The sequence below is a fragment of the Schistocerca nitens genome, chromosome 5 (assembly GCF_023898315.1).
Source record: "Schistocerca nitens isolate TAMUIC-IGC-003100 chromosome 5, iqSchNite1.1, whole genome shotgun sequence".
Lineage (NCBI taxonomy): Eukaryota > Metazoa > Arthropoda > Insecta > Orthoptera > Acrididae > Schistocerca > Schistocerca nitens.
Window position 1 is genome coordinate 188,919,735 of NC_064618.1, and position 16,519 is coordinate 188,936,253.

A 16,519-nucleotide genomic window follows, 5' to 3' on the forward strand; every position below is an offset into this window, starting at 1 on the left:
AGTAGGTATTAAAATTCATGGAGAAGAAGTAAAAACTTTGAGGTTCGCCGATGACATTGTAATTCTGTCAGAGACAGCACAGGACTTGGAAGAGCAGTTGAACGGAATGGACAGTGTCTTGAAAGGAGGATATAAGATGTACAGTTCAGTAAGTAATTCTTCTCTGTAATGACATTACGTTTCTTTAAAAACAAACGACTTTTTGAAATGCACTTAGTAATTGATTTAGATAACAATTATATTTTTGTTATATAATAATTGGTAGTTTCCGTATAATATTGTTTAATTTAAAATACTGTCCATAAGATGAACATCAACAAAAGCAAAACGAGGATAATGGAATGTAGTCAAATTAAATCGGGTGATGCTGAGGGGATTAGATTAGGAAATAAGACACTTAAAGTAGTAAAGGAGTTTTGCTATTTGGGGAGTAAAATAACTGATGATGGTCGAAGTAGAGAGGATATAAAATGTAGACTGGCAATGGCAAGGAAATCGTTTCTGGAGAGGAGAAATTTGTTATCATCTAGTATAGATTTAAGTGTCAGGAAGTCATTTCAGAAAGTATTTGTATGGAGTGTAGCCATGTATGGAAGTGAAACATGGACGATAACCAGTTTTGACAAGAAGAGAATAGAAGCTTTCGAAATGTGGTGCTACAGAAGAATGCTAAAGATTAGATGGGTAGATCACATAACTAATGAGGAGGTACTGAATAGGATTGGGGAGAAGAGGAGTTTGTGGCACAACTTGACTAGAAGAAGGGATCGGTTGGCAGGACATGTTTCGAAGCATCAAGGGATCACAAATTTAGCATTGGAGGGCAGCGTGGAGGGTAAAAATCGTAGAGGGAGAGCAAGAGATCAATACACTAAGCAGAGTCAGAAGGATGTAGGTTGCAGTAGGTACTGGGAGATGAAGAAGCTTGCACAGGATAGAGTAGCATGGAGAGCTGCATTAAACCAATCTCAGGACTGAAGACCACAACAACAACAATCTAAATAGACCATACTTTTTCTTGTTTTTACTATCGAAGGACTATTTGTAACACGCACTGAAAAGCATCATGTGCATCTCCCAAGCTTTTCACTAGATTGTATAGCAATCTGGCTATTATCAGCTTTTAATTTCATTTCCTTAACTGATTCTGGCCGTTCTGCAATACTGGAAGTGGCTGGACGATGTTGTGAAAGCAGTTTTCGGTCTATCTTCTGGGCACATTTCAAGATGGTGATACCCACTCCTTAAATCTATCTTAGAAAGGACTTACATTTTGACCGATTTATCCAAAGTGTCAGTTATCTTTAGAATTGCGTATAAATCACTTACAAATCTTCATTTAAAAACCCATAATCACAACGGAATCTACACTTTCTTTTTCTGTCGGGTGACTTTTCAGCAATATTACTGGCTGACCAAGAACTTCCATTGTGCTATACTACACTTTCTTTATGATATTGACGTTAGAGTTATTCTAATAAGTGCTGGAGATATTTTGGTAACTTTTACAGTTTCTGGTTCAGTGGAGCATGACTGCATGTTGGAATATGAAGTGGCACTATGGAGGTGACTGATAAAGGACGTTCAGAACCAAGCAAGACTCCGTACCAAAAAAAATAACTCCATCATCAGTTGATTATTAGCCTTTCATCGACTAACGCTCTTGCTTAACACAACCGTGCTGACGATTTCTTTAATGTTGTCGTATACTTTTGACGTATTAATGGCTTCTTCATGAAGTACCTGCAGTGTAGTTACTACAAATCTCTTCGAATGATTTACTTCGTTCATTCCGAAATTATTAAGGCTTACTGGCAGCGTAACTGGGGCTTTTATTTCCCTTGCATGTGGTATACTTCTTCGTATAAAACATCAGGGTTCATCCAACATGTCGTTACTTGGGAGAGGTTCCATTAAACATAAAGCTAGTTGGGGAGTGCTTATGTCTGTCACAGCCCAAATTATCTTTCCTGTACCTGCTCGATGTATACAGTGACATTTGCAACTATTGCAGCCATTGGATACAAATTCACACTGACGCCTAACCAGGAGGTGTAATATTAGTATTGTAGAAAATTTCTGTCCCACAGTTGGCAACACTTCCATTTGTTCCTGGAAGAATGTGGTTCCTACTCTTGAGCTGTTTTGTCCGAGTGAATCTGTGTTGTTATCACCTAGTGTACAAAATCTGTGTCTTGAATTTTTCAGTATCCTCTTGTACATGAGATCCAGACTCACAACCGATATGTATGCCCCAGTATCTACTAAAAACATATATATCTTCTTATTTATCTACTCTCTCAGTACATTTTTACAATACTGTGACTTACTAGGAACGCTTTCCGACAGAAGGAATATTCCCTCAACGTTTAATTGTTTCTTTTTCGCAATGTTCTTGTCTTACTTCCTGGATACCTAACCCGAAGCCTTATGTCCATACAGGTGGGAAATTATGCCCCCGTTGACCATAAAACTGACATTTTTTGCTAGATCTGAATATTTCATTTCAGTACGCCACCTAGCTGCTGTATCCACTTCTTGTAAATGTGTGGTGATATGAATTGCCGTAGCTGAATCCTCAGAATTTTCCATTTGCACCTGTTGTAGAAAATCTGGGTGGATCCCTCTGGAAACACTTACAACGTTCTATATTCCGCTTCTTTGAGAAAGACGCTGTACGCATATTGGTTGTGCTTCAGGTTATTGGCCTGTGCGTAAAATTTGCATACTCTGTGAGAGTCTGATTCCACTGTTTCATTCACAGTCTTTAGAAAACCATTGGGTTTCTCTCCAAAAAACCGTGTACTGTACTTTTTTTGTACCTCTGGCGAAAATACCTCTGCTAACGCACTGAATGTAGATACTTCATTTAGCACTTCAATATATGCTCTATAGATTTTTGACTCACCCATGATACGAAACTTGCTCATGTGACCATGGATAACACTCGTGCACCACCCATAAAGACACTGACATCCTCTGTTGTTTCCCCGAGAAGGGAGTTAGTAGATGTGGCACTGAAGGATCAGTGAACGACGAAGCTGCATTTCCTGCGGTTTTAGTCTCACACACTACCGACTGATGCCGCTGTTACGCCAGTAATTTTTGTACTTGTTTCGATAGTTCTTTTAATGAAATTTCTGCTGTTCATTATTCCCCAAAAAATCCAAAAAGTTATATGTAAGGGCGTCCGTCACCTCGTTAACGCTAACTGCTCGTGTTTGTGTCATGTCTGTGCAATTTATCTTTCTTATTTTATACCAATGAACTTCCGATAATAAGTCAGCTGCCCCAGTTACGAACACAAAACAATTCTTACCGACTGTTACCCTTGAAACGCGATAAATCTACCGGTGGCCTTGATCTACAGGGTGAAAAGTATTTAAACCGACAAACTCTGGGAGGTTGTATGGGACATCAAAACAAATACTTTTCCCCGATATCATTTTTGCCTACGAGGAGTATTTAAACCGGTAGGGGAAGATTTTTCTGGCGGCAAATTAATTAAACCAACAAACATTTTTTTCCATTTTTTATGACTAAGAGACAACACATTGACACAATACAATTTCAATTACAGTAGATTTTCAAAAATGCCTCCGTTGACACGTAAACAAATGTTACACCGTCGGATCATGTTCTGTCTGACACGGGCAAAAACCCCTGGAGTATCCTGAATTGTTCGTGCTGCTGCTGCTACTATCCGGGCAACCAAATCCTCTTTCGATGCAACAGGAGTTGCATAAACAAGGTTGGGCACCTCTCCCCACACAATCCAGAGGGAACATATCTGAGGATCGAGCAGGCCATGGTACGGGACCGCCTCTGCCAATCCACGTTTCTGGGAACCGTCGGTCCTGGAACCGACGCACACGACGACTGAAATGTGCCGGCGCCACGTTATCTTGGAACCACATGCCTTGTCTTGTAGAGAGCGGGACGTCTTCCAGCAATTCTGGCAATGCTCTGGCGAGAAAATTGTAATAGTGCCCGCCATTTAATGGCCTAGGTAGCAGACACGGTCCAATTAAACAGTCCCCAACAACACCGACTCACACATTAACGAAGAACCGCACTTGATGAGCGCTAGTAACTGTGGCATGTAGGTTATCCTCACTCCAAACATGCGAATTGTGCATGTTGAAGACTCCATCACATCCGAACGTTGCTTCATCGGTAAACAACACACAGGATGGAAATGTAGACGCATTTCACACTGTTCCAGGTACCACTACGAAAACTGTGCTCTGGGTGGATAATCAACTGGTTCCAGGTTGTGGACACGCTGTAAGTGAAATGGTCGTAACAATTGCTCTCGAAGGACTGTTCTTACATTCGTCTGATTCGTCTAAATGTTACGTACAATTGCACGAGTGCTGACTGAAGGAACCCGCTCCACTTGCTGCAAGACAGCTTCCTGAAATTGCAGCGTTCTTACCGTGCGACGGCGTCCCTGTCCAGGTAATCTGCTAAATGACCCGGTCTCACGGGACGTTGGTACACAGAAGCAAAGGTCGTATGATACGGCGATTAGGATAGTGTTGTTGATAAACCCGGTGTTCAGCTTGTCCGTTGTGGTGCGCTACGTAGTACGCACCAACCATATCAGTGTCCTCACTCCAGGTGTATCGCTCCATTAGTAAACAGAGCCTACGCACTCCTTCACTGGTGGACAGCTGTTGCCTCCAACTGAACAGCGTATTACACCCTCTAAGAACTGAGGATCGCAATACGGCCTCTAACAACTGAAGAGCGTAATACGACCTCCACTGGTTTAAATAATCATAATACGAAAAAATTAAGCTAGGGAATAATATTTGTTTTGATGTCTCGTACAACCTCCCAGAGTTTGTCGGTTTAAATACTTTCCACCCTGTATACAAGGTCGCTTCAAACTTGTCCTAACCTGAGCAAAGAGTATACTTTCTCTTGTGAGAACAAGTTCTACATCTTGGAGGACCTTCTCACTACGGATCAATTGTAATGAAAGTAAATCTAATCTAATCTAAAAGTAATGAAGTCGTCTCCTCAAATCACGCTTTGTGACTGTTGCTGATGTTGGCGTTCCAGATCAGTGGAGGGCATCCAGCTATTATTGGCGCTGGGCTGAAGCACTTCTCTTGACTCATTTGCAGCAGCAGCCCTCCGACAGCTAGGAAACTCCTAATAACTGATCAGGATGCAGACCCAGGAACTACTCTGCTTCAGTAACCGCAATAATACAATATTCAAAATCATTCCATTTATTACTGTAAAAGCCAGCCGGTGTGGCCGAGCGATTCTAGGCGCTACAGCCGGCCGCGGTGGACGTGCGGTTCTAGGCGCTGCGGTCCGGAACCGCGGGACTGCTAAGGTCGCAGGTTCGAATCCATAGTCGGGCTTGGATGTGTGTGATGTCCTTAGGTTAGTTAGGTTTAAGTAGTTCTAAGTTCTAGGGGACTGATGACGTAAGATGTTAAGCCACATAGTGCTCAGAACCATTACTGTAAAACAAGTCATTGTTGCTGCTTGTACGACTAAGGTACGTAGAAGGGAGAAGAATCCGCTGAATCGAGAAGTGGACTCAGACTACCGAGAACACTCCATCAGCTTCGAGTGGAAGTGGATGACATCCTGATGCGGCGGTTCTGCTGTCTGTTTGCAAGGTAGGCTCTTCAGGTAGCACTTAGTCACTCTCAGGTGAACCGCGATGTCGGACGCCGTAGGTCGTGCTGAATGCTAAACGTACCCCACAGGTACAGTAGCCTTACACACCTGGAGTTCAGGGCTTCTGCCCCGGCCCGAAGCCGTGCTGGTAGACCCTCTGACTAACCGTCAGCAGTGAAAGCTTTTTCGACGTCAGTATAGGATGCCGGACAGCATCAGCCATGGATTCAAATCGCTGATCGTCTCATAGAGCAGCAGGTGCAAGACCAACACTAGAACAATCGCACACACAAGGTGCTAGAACGCTCTACACAGAGAATCGTGGACGAATGACATGAGAGCCAACGATCTTGCTGATGAAGTGCCAAAAGGTAGTGGGAGCGGAGTATTTATATTGTTGAGGAAAGGCTTCGCTCTACGACGACATTTGTGACGTCCGAATTGATTTTGCTCTTCCTGACTCGTCAGCGGTCTTCATCTCCGCTATATTAGCTCAACAAATGTGTTATAGGGCCTTAGTCAAACTCCTGCTAGACGTTCTTGTGCCTTAGCCAGTATTTCGTATGAAAGTTTGCACTGTTCCTACCATTTTCTGGCGAGTTGCTCGGTGCCTCCCTTAAGAGTGACAAGATGGCTGTCTTTCTGACGCAGTAACGGTGTTCAAGTATTAACTCTATCGAACTGACGGCTGGCCACACGTCCACGTGACTGCGTAATGCCAGCTGTTCCAGATTGTAAAATATTTTAATCTCAAGTTTCGTTACCAATTTTGTCGTGTAACACTTTTCTTAAAGCTAGTAAAACTTGACTGAAAGTGCAATTAGCCAATTAATAAGAAACGAAATTGAAAAATGTATCAGACAGAGAAACGGTTTTAGACAATGTACCAAGTGAACATTACAAAATTGTCCTTGGAGATTTTAATGCGAAAATAGGGAAAGAAGCAGCCTTCATGGGGACCATCGGAAGCACAGTTTGCATGATGTGAGCAGTGATAACGGCACTAGGCTGGTTAGCTTTGCGACTGCAAAAGGCTTGTTTATAAGTAGTACTGATTTCGACAGGAAGAGAATATATAAAGGAACCTGGGTGTCTCCAGATGGGAAAACAGTGAACCAAATTGACCACCTAATTGTAGAGAAGAGAATAAAGAAGTGGATGCAAAATGTTAGAACGGCAAGAGGTGCGGAATGTGGATCAGACCACTTCCTTGTCAGAGGAAGGATGAAAGCATAATGGAGAGCCAGGAAGCACAAAAGAATGCAAAGAGTCACTCGATATGACCATGAGAGTCTGACTGAAGATAATATAAGAAGAACTTTCAGAATAGCACTAACAAACCGTTTTGAGGCTTTGAATGAAGAGGAAGGAGATACTGTGGTAGATCCGAACTGGAAGGCGATTGCAGAGACCATTAAAGAAACAGCCCAAGAAGTAATCCCAAAGCGAACTAAAGGAAAAAGAGTGTGGTTCAATGAGGAGTGTGAGGGAGCTATCAGGGAGAGACAACGGGCCAAACTACTGTGGATACAAAGCAATATGCAAGAAGAAGAAAAATCGAAGTTTGAAGAAACACGACGACAGACCCAAGCCACATTGAGGAAAGCAAAACGAAAATATGTTAAAAGTATCATGGAGGAAGCTGAACAAGACTTTCATGGAAATAGGTATAAAGAACTTTATAGAAAAGTGAAAAGTTTTAAAGGAGGGACATACCATCAACACAGATTCATAAAAGATGCCAATGGAAGAATGTTAACAGAAGATCAAAAAATTGGAAGAAGATGGATGGAATACTTCAGAGAATTACTAAACTCTGATGAACCAACCGAACTACTTGAGTTTGATGAACCAGTAGCAGTAGACCCAGAATATCCTCCACCCACCATTGAAGAGATAAGGAACCAGATTAAAAACCTTAAGAATGGTAAAAGTCCAGGTGAGGACGGTATTCCTGCTGAACTTCTCCTGGAGACGAAATCCTCTGTTTCAAAATCCACAAGCTAATCGAGCAAATTTGGGTAAAACATGAAATACCAGAGGAATGGAAGGTAGCTGTGATATGCCCCATATATAAAAAGAAAGACAAATCCGTATGTGACAACTACAGGGGCATAGCGCTACTCAACACCTGTTATAACATCTTCTCCAACTGCCTATTAGAACGAATAAAACCTATAGCAACAGACATAAATGGAGAATACCAAGGAGGTTTCCAGGCAGGGCGATCAACCTCGGACCAGATTTTTGTCCTAAAACAGGTCTGTGAAAAAATGTACGAATACGGACGAGAGATACATCTCCTGTTTGTAGACTTCAAGAAGGCTTACGACAGTATACATAGACCTAGCCTGATTAGAACTATGACAGAGTTTGGTATACCAAAGATGTTGGTCAAACTGGTAGAGGTATGCCTAAATGACACAAAACTTAAGGTTAAGGTAGGCAATCAAATGACAGAAAGCTTCCAAGTTGTAACAGGATTACGCCAAGGAGATGGGCTATCACCTGTCCTCTTCAACCTGGCACTTGAGAAGGTAATGCGGGATTTCAACAAAGAAAACATCTAGGGCATTCAAATTGGTAATGAACACATCACATATCTGGCCTATGCAGACGACATTGCACTATTAGCATGCACACAACAAGATCTGAAGAGAAGTATCCAGACCTTGAAGTTATTGGCAGCTAGGATCGGTCTACAAATTAGCTCTGAAAAGACAGAGTATATGACCATAGGAAGAAAGATCCAGAACTCTCAAGATTTAATTGTCAACAACACCAGGTATAAACATGTGAAAGAGTTCAAATACCTTGGATCATTTTTTACAGAAGTAACATCAACTGAAGCAGAGATAAAAGCACGACTGCAGGCGGGAAACAGATACTATCACTCTCTAGACCCTATGTTAAAATGTAGAAGTGTCTCGCAACAACTAAAGCTACAGTTCTATAAGACATTAATAATGCCAGCAGTACTTTATGGTACTCAAATCTGGAGCACTCGAAAACAAGACCTTAAGCGACTGCTAACATTTGAAAGGAAAGTCCTCAGGAAAATATTTGGACCAGTCAGAGATCAGACTACTGGAGAATGGAGAAGACGCCATAACACTGAATTACAAGAGCTGTACAAGGAGCCTAACATCTTGGGAGTGAAGAGAAGCAAAAGACTGCAATGGGCTGGACATTTTGTTAGAATGGAGGCAACAAGATGGCCCAAAATCGCAATGGACTGGATCCCGTCAGACAGCAGACCAGTGGGAAGACCTAGAAAGAGGTAGATCGATGGAGTGAGAGAAGACCTGTTGCAGCTGGGAGTCACGGAAAACTGGAGGCAGATAGCAGAAGACAGAGACGGATGGAGAGCTCTAACTGTGGTGGCGCGCGGTCCTCTGGGCCTGATCGCGTCAAGAAGATGAAGAAGAAGAAGAAGATCAGAGAGAGAAAGCTGAGCAGATTACACTAACATCATTTATTTCCAAGAAAAGGAGTTGGAACATGTCTATTGACATCAGTGAAAGCCTACAAAATCCACGTCAGGAAAATACTCGTATATACACCACTACAGTTAAATGACAAATAACTGTATGCCTATTATATTACACCACTGACCATTAAAACTGCTACACCAAGAAGAAATGCAGATGATAAACGGGTATTCATTGAACAAATATATTATACCAGAACTGACATTTGATTATATTTTCACGCAATTTGGGTGCATAGATCCTGAGGTATTAGTACCCAGAACAACCACCTCTGGCCGTGATAACGACCTTGATACGCCTGGGCATTGAGTCAAACAGAGCTTGGATGGAGTGTAGAGGCACAGCAGCCCATGCAGCTTCAACACGATACCACAGTTCATCAAGAGTAGTGACTGGCATATTGTGACGAGCCAGTTGCTCGGCCAACATTGACCAGACGTTTTCAATTGGCGAATCTGGAGAATGTGCTGGCCAGGGCAGCAGTCGACCAATTTCTTTATCCAGAATGGCCCGTACAGGACCTGCAACTTCCGGTCGTGCATTATCCTGCTGAAATGTAGGGTTTCACACCGATCGAATGAAGGGTAGATGCACGGGTCGTAATACATCTGAAATGTTACGTCCTCTGTTCGAAGTGCCGTCAATGCGAATAAGAGGTGACCGAGACGTGTAACCAATGGAAGCCCATACCATCAGGTCGGGTGATACGCCAGTATAGCGATGACGAATACACGCTTCCAATATGCGTTCGCCGCAATGTCGCCTAACACGGATGAGACCATCATGATGCTGTAAACAGAATATGGATTCATCGGAACAAATGACGTTTTGCCATTCGTGCACTTAGGTTCGTCGTTGATTACACCATTGCAGACGCTCTTGTCTGTGATGCAGCGTCAAGGGAAACCGCAGCCATGGTCTCCGAGGTGATAGTCTATGCTGCTGCGTGGCCGTGTGGTTCTAGGCGCTTCAGTCTGGAACCGCGTGACCGCTACGGTCACAGGCTCGAATCCTGCCTCGGGCATGGATGTGTGTGATGTCCTTAGGTTAGTTAGGTTTAAGTAGTTCTAAGTTCTAGGGGACTGATGACCACAGAATTTGAGTCCAATAGTGCTCAGAGTCATTTGAACCATTTGAACCATTCTGCTGCAAACATCGTCGAACTATTCGTTCAGATGGATGTTGTCTTGCAAACGTACCCATCTGTTGACTGAGGCATCGAGACGTGGCTGCACGATACGCTACAGCCATGCGGATACGATGCCTGTCATCTCGACTGCTAGTGATACGAGGCCGTTGGGATCCAACACGGCGTTCCGTATTACCCTCCTGAACCCACCGATTCCATATTCTGCTAACAGTCATTCGATCTCGACCAATGCGAGCAGCAATATCGCGATACGATAAACCGCAATCGCGATAGGCTACATTCCGACCTTTATCGAAGTTGGAAACGTGATGGTACGCATTTCTCCTCCTTACACGAGGCGTCACAACAACGTTTCACCAGGCAATGCCGGTCATCTGCTGTTTGTGTATGAGAAATCGATTAGAAACTTTCATCATGTCAGCACGTTGTAGGTGTCGCCACCGGCGCCAACCTTGTGTGAATGCTCTGAAAGGCTAATCATTTGCATATCACAGCATCTTCTTCTTGTCGCTTAAATTTCTCGTCTGTAGCACGTCATCTTGGTGGTGTAGCAGTTTTAATGGCCAGTAGTGTAGTTGAAATCTGTCATAGTTGCGACCAAGTTTCGACGTACATTGGCAGGACACGTTACTCACAACAAACGATAAGTAGTCTGTGACATCGTGTCTTTGGTCTCGACTGATATGGAATTTCGTCCTTAGCGGCGGTGACGCTCAGAAGCAAATACTTTGTCACACATCCAAGCTGTAGTATCACATTCTATACCCTGAAAACTAGCAGTCAAGTGTCGCACTAGGACAAACACCGTTATAAAATTAATGCAACATATACAGTCAAGAACATTACATTATCTGCTGATGTGTACATCCCTAATTTTAATACAGTCCCAAACATGAAGTTAATGTCTCTGTTCCAGTGGAAAACTAGATATCCAAAAATTTGCGGTTCGTTCTCCATTCGTTACAATGAGTCCAGTCATGCAAGAGGTTCCTTTTTTCTGCAATGGATGTAAGAGCGTACATTGCCTTAAACGTAGATGATGGTGCATTTTTCACATAACTAAATCACTTAAATACGCAGATGGACAAAAACGCAGATAACAGTTAATATAGAGTTATGACATTTTTAACTGATTAATATTGGTAGATCACCCCTGGTATGCTGTTCACGAATGGAAGCACAATAGGTCGGATCACCAGAGTGGTGTACAAATTTGCAGTCAGGGCGAGTGTGATGATCACGAGAGTGCTCCTGCTGTCATATGAAATCGCAAACCATATCATAAAGCCAGGTGTAGATCGCAACTTCACTCGGGCTTGTACACAACTTTTTATCATGACTCGTCTGCAAAAGGGGTTCGGTTGTGCACAGTTGCATTCGCGCTCTATATTGAGTAAATAGCCAGCCTAAGTACAGCAGTGAATTAATTCTAGTATTTGTCTAAATCACGATCCTTCACAAATGATTTACACCGACAACAGTTTAGAATGAAAACGTTTTTATTTTACTAAATCACATCCACAAAACAAACTGATGGCCACGTGATACTATGTCGGCGGCTCTTGGCCGCACCGACCTTACCGCACCGACTGACCACGATCAAAAGACCTCGACGTTTGTCCCCTATCCTGTCCGGTCACGTGGCACTACGGTAGTTAAATATATTGTTTATAAACATGGACATCATGCATTTGCAATGTTACAATATTAAAATGCGTAAAACTAAATTTCTTATATTATTTTGTAGACTATCATCAGATTATTTACATATTTAAGAGCACTGAACTTTTTGGCAGTTTCACCCCTCTTCTTTTGTTTAATCACGTCTTTACCTAAAAGGTGTGGCACATGAAATTCTCATTTTGCTCTATATAGATCGATAAGTGAACAGTACCTTCACAATAAAAGTCAATAATTTATTATGCAGAGGTTCTCAAACATCCTTACAACTTAAATTTGATATAAAACATGTTCTTTAATGTCCAAAATAGTATCCCTGCTACTATGCTTTAAATTGGAGTTTTGAACTAGTTTGAAGAGCTCTTATGTCTATGGAGTACTCCTTTTTCAGTGAACAGACACCCAGCAAATCCAGTGATTAGCAAGACAGGCACACCTTACGTTATTAACGTATGTACCAAGTTATGCACTGAGAATAGGCAATTATGTAACTAAGTAATTTAATGTAAATCTGTTATATGCTGACTCCTCTCTTTATCAAGAAGGTGACTCCATAAATATACTGACCTCTGCTTGCTACACCCCAACTGTTCTTCCACAGTAAACATTACCACATCCAGCAAATAGTTATACTATTACAGTATCCCTTGTAACCTCACAAGATCCTGTTGGATGCAGGCCCTCAACTTGCCTCATTCGAACCAACAAACAGTTATCACTGGTGTGGAGGCAGAACCAGCTTTCGTCACCCCGCCCTCTAATGAGCTCTCACTTGACATCAATTAAGTCGAAAATTTTGGTTGTATGGTGTCAGTGACTGGGATCTGTCCTTCAATTAACAGATTTGCAACATTTCGTTGTGTCATTGTGGTGCCAACTGCACCTCAGATAGCTGCTGCAGATACAGTAGGATGCACCAGAGCCATAAGCAGAACACGTTTTTCTTCTTCTCAGTAGTATAACATGGCCGTCTGGAGCCTGGCCTTCTTGCAGCCATACAGTCACATGACCATCGCTGCCAGCAATCATGTACAGTGTCCACATTCCTGCGGAAGGAACATCCAGCTTTTGGTAGCCATGTTACAAGACCCCTTACAGGCCATGTACGATCTGAAAGGTTACAAACGCTCACGGCCGTTACAGCGTCAATTTAAAGCAAATCTGATTTGCCACCTAATATTGGCGGTATTAGCACCACTGTTACGCAACTCGAGCTAAATCTGAACAGATGTCATCTTTCAGATGAAGAAATACGCCTACAGTATTTCTTTTATGCCTCAAAATTCCTTTTTGGTGTTGCGATTTCTTCTTCTGTCAGTGTACGTTTTGATTCACTTTGTTATTTAAAATCTATATCACTATTGACTTAACTAAGATAATTTAGTCATCACCGAAAACAAATGTCTACGGTAGAGGGATTTAAACTGACATCTTATGCAGGAGTATATGGATGAGGGAGTGGCACCCTTCACAATGCTACTGGCTCTCTCACTACTCTTCAGTGCTGGATGCGTGGTGGCTACCACGTGGTCATGCAGCGCCATCGCCAATGAAGCGTCCCGCACTGCAGACCTGCTGCTCAAGGCGCTGCTTGCTCCCATAGGCGACGATTCCAGGGCCAACCAGTTGAGGATCCAGCTGCAGCTGTTCCTCCAACAGGTGCAGCACCGCCGACTGCGTTTCACGGCCTGTGGGCTCTTCACCATCGACCTCTCAATCCTCTCGTCGATGGCAGCAGCTGTTATCTCCTATCTCGTCATAATCGTTCAGTTTCAGATTAGTAGCACGAAATAATCTCGTGTGAAGCGTAGTTGTACCTAAAGTTCAATCAGCATGAGAAACTGTAGGACTTCGTTCTGACTCCACAAGGCAACTAAGGTGCCCAGGATATATCTTAGTTGTACTAACTGTACCATCCCTTTATTTTCAGTCTCAAATGCGGCTATGAATCAAATTAGTTATTTTCAAATAAATGTACAAGCGATAAGTAAATACAACTTATGATTGTGTCCAGAACATATCTCAACTGTAAGAACTGTAACATTCCTCTATTTTCAATCTCCAATGTAGTCATAAGGCCAAATAACTAAATGTATTAGTGATGAATAAATAGTACCTACATTATGTAGCCACTACGTATAACAATAATTATAATAACAGTAATAATAATAATATTAATAATAGTAACGATAATAATTCGTTTGTCGAATTTTTTCTTTCGTGTATCTCTTTCATGAAAATGGTTACAATGATCGAAGATAGTTTCAGTATGCCATTGAAACACAAAAGACACGTTTGTCTATGTATCCCCCATTAATCACTATTTCTTGATTAGAAACTCTAATAGGCAATTACATGTAAGCTTACAAGATATGGCACTTTATGTAAATATTTATTTCAAATATATGCAGTTTCTCCTGTATACTGTTAATCGATACTGAGGTTCGTGTTCGCAGTCTGCTATACTCCACAATGCAAGTTCATTTATGATATTCCTCATTCCCAACCAGAGAACGAAAGACCACACGGCCGCAAAAATTGAAAAAAATTTACGCCACAATTAAAATAACAACACAAAATATCAATAAAAGATAGAAGGAATGTTATAACTCCAGTTTGACATGAGATTTAACTGTCATTGTATACCAGTTGACACTGTGAAAGTTTCAGGGGCTCGTCATAATATTTCAATTTTAGACACAAAATCTACAATCTTTATTTAATTAAGCCAGTTACTAAACAGCTGTATGCTGCGATGCTATTTTTAGGTAACTGTGCAGCTCATAATGTTATTTTCATTTTGACGGCAAAGTTTTTAAAATTACAATTGTTTCAGTACCAGTTTACATATGAATATTACTAAGGCTCTCCAACGCTGCGAATATGTTTGATGTAAATTAATTTCTGGCTGCAAACATACTAGAAATAGTTTGGAAATGCAAACTGCCATCACAGGCACAAGATGAGCACATATGCAGAGTATAAAAGTCAGCTGAGTGAATAACAGTAGTAAAATATTGGTACCAGAGGTAGTAGTAGATGTAGTAGAAGTAGGCACAGTTTTACTCATCTACTGATCATATTTACTAGGATATAGGACATATCATCGTATTAAAATTTAAGAACAACAATAGTAACATAATTGTTATATAAATAACCTTACACTGTTATGTCTGCTTTAGAAAGGATGGGACAGGTAAATAAAACTGTTGTGGCACTTTAGCAGTATCCATCAAGGCATTTACGTGAAAACCCAGGAAACCTACATCAGGATGGCTGGATGATGAGTGGCACCGCTATCCTTCTGAACATAAGGGCTAACTGATTCGACATACCCCTGTTGTACAACACGTTTCACAACGACGTTCTTTGATAATGCAAAAGGTTGTGCTACATTCTTCATTTGTACTCAACAATCACTCACTGCAAGCAATAAACACATTATTTTATAAGGTAACAATACACACACTAACGACAAAAATGATGTACTGTAAATGACTCAGTTACTGTGTATGTTAAGGGAGAACGCATAATCAGTACGCTTTCTTCCAGTACACCTATTAGTACTTCGTCTAAGCTTACTGACTCCTTGTTTTCTAAATTTAAACTGACCTCATGCCTTGCAGTTGGTACTTATTATTATTTACATTTGTTATATATGTTTTTGGAAGCTGCTGTTGTAATTTCTTTGTAATATTTGAAAAATTCTCATTCTCTTTGTTTTCTAGGTTGTGTACATCATTTGTCACTTTATCGCCTTCCCAATTTTTGTTTGTCTCTCCTGTTTCCTGTCTGATGAGATCCCAGACTAATTACCTTTTATTCCTTGCAATGTATAATATTTTGTTAATAAATGATATTTTGGCAGTGATCTGAACCATTCTGTAAACCTTTTTGAACCTATAACGAAAATTTTAGTAGTAATACTCATTATGATACGTTTTCATGCAGCTCAGGTACTTAAAAATCTGGGAGCACTTCATAATACCTATTATTACTCATTTATTTTTGCTGAACGTTGCCTAATTATGGGAATACATTGGCAAATGCCTTTTCATAGTTCAATTTAAAAAGTGTAGAGAATTTATATTATTTCGTATTTACGTTGGTTTCTGTACATGTAGCAACATTCGTTTGCTAATTCTGTTGAAAAATCTTATTTTTTTCATTTCTGAGAAATGTCTTATGGAGGACAGCAGTTTATTGATTTACTTCTTAGATGACTTTACTGTCATTATTTGGCAGAAGTGTCGTGAGAGTCGAAGACCTTTTACAGTTGCATCACACTTTACCCTTTCCGTATTTGAGGCTACACAGTCGTGACTGCAGTAAGCCTTGTAGCAATGTTGACCAAGGATGAGACAGATCGAAACTTTCAAGGATATATATGAGGGTGCTACTATTATGATTTGTGTTATGTCGCCACAAAAAGTTATGATAACATCTGTAGTCGTGATTTACTCAAGAACTTTAATTACTGAAGAAACTCTTCATTCCACCACCGGGTGACCGATACACTCACAAACTGATAAAATTCTTGTTGCCATCAAGA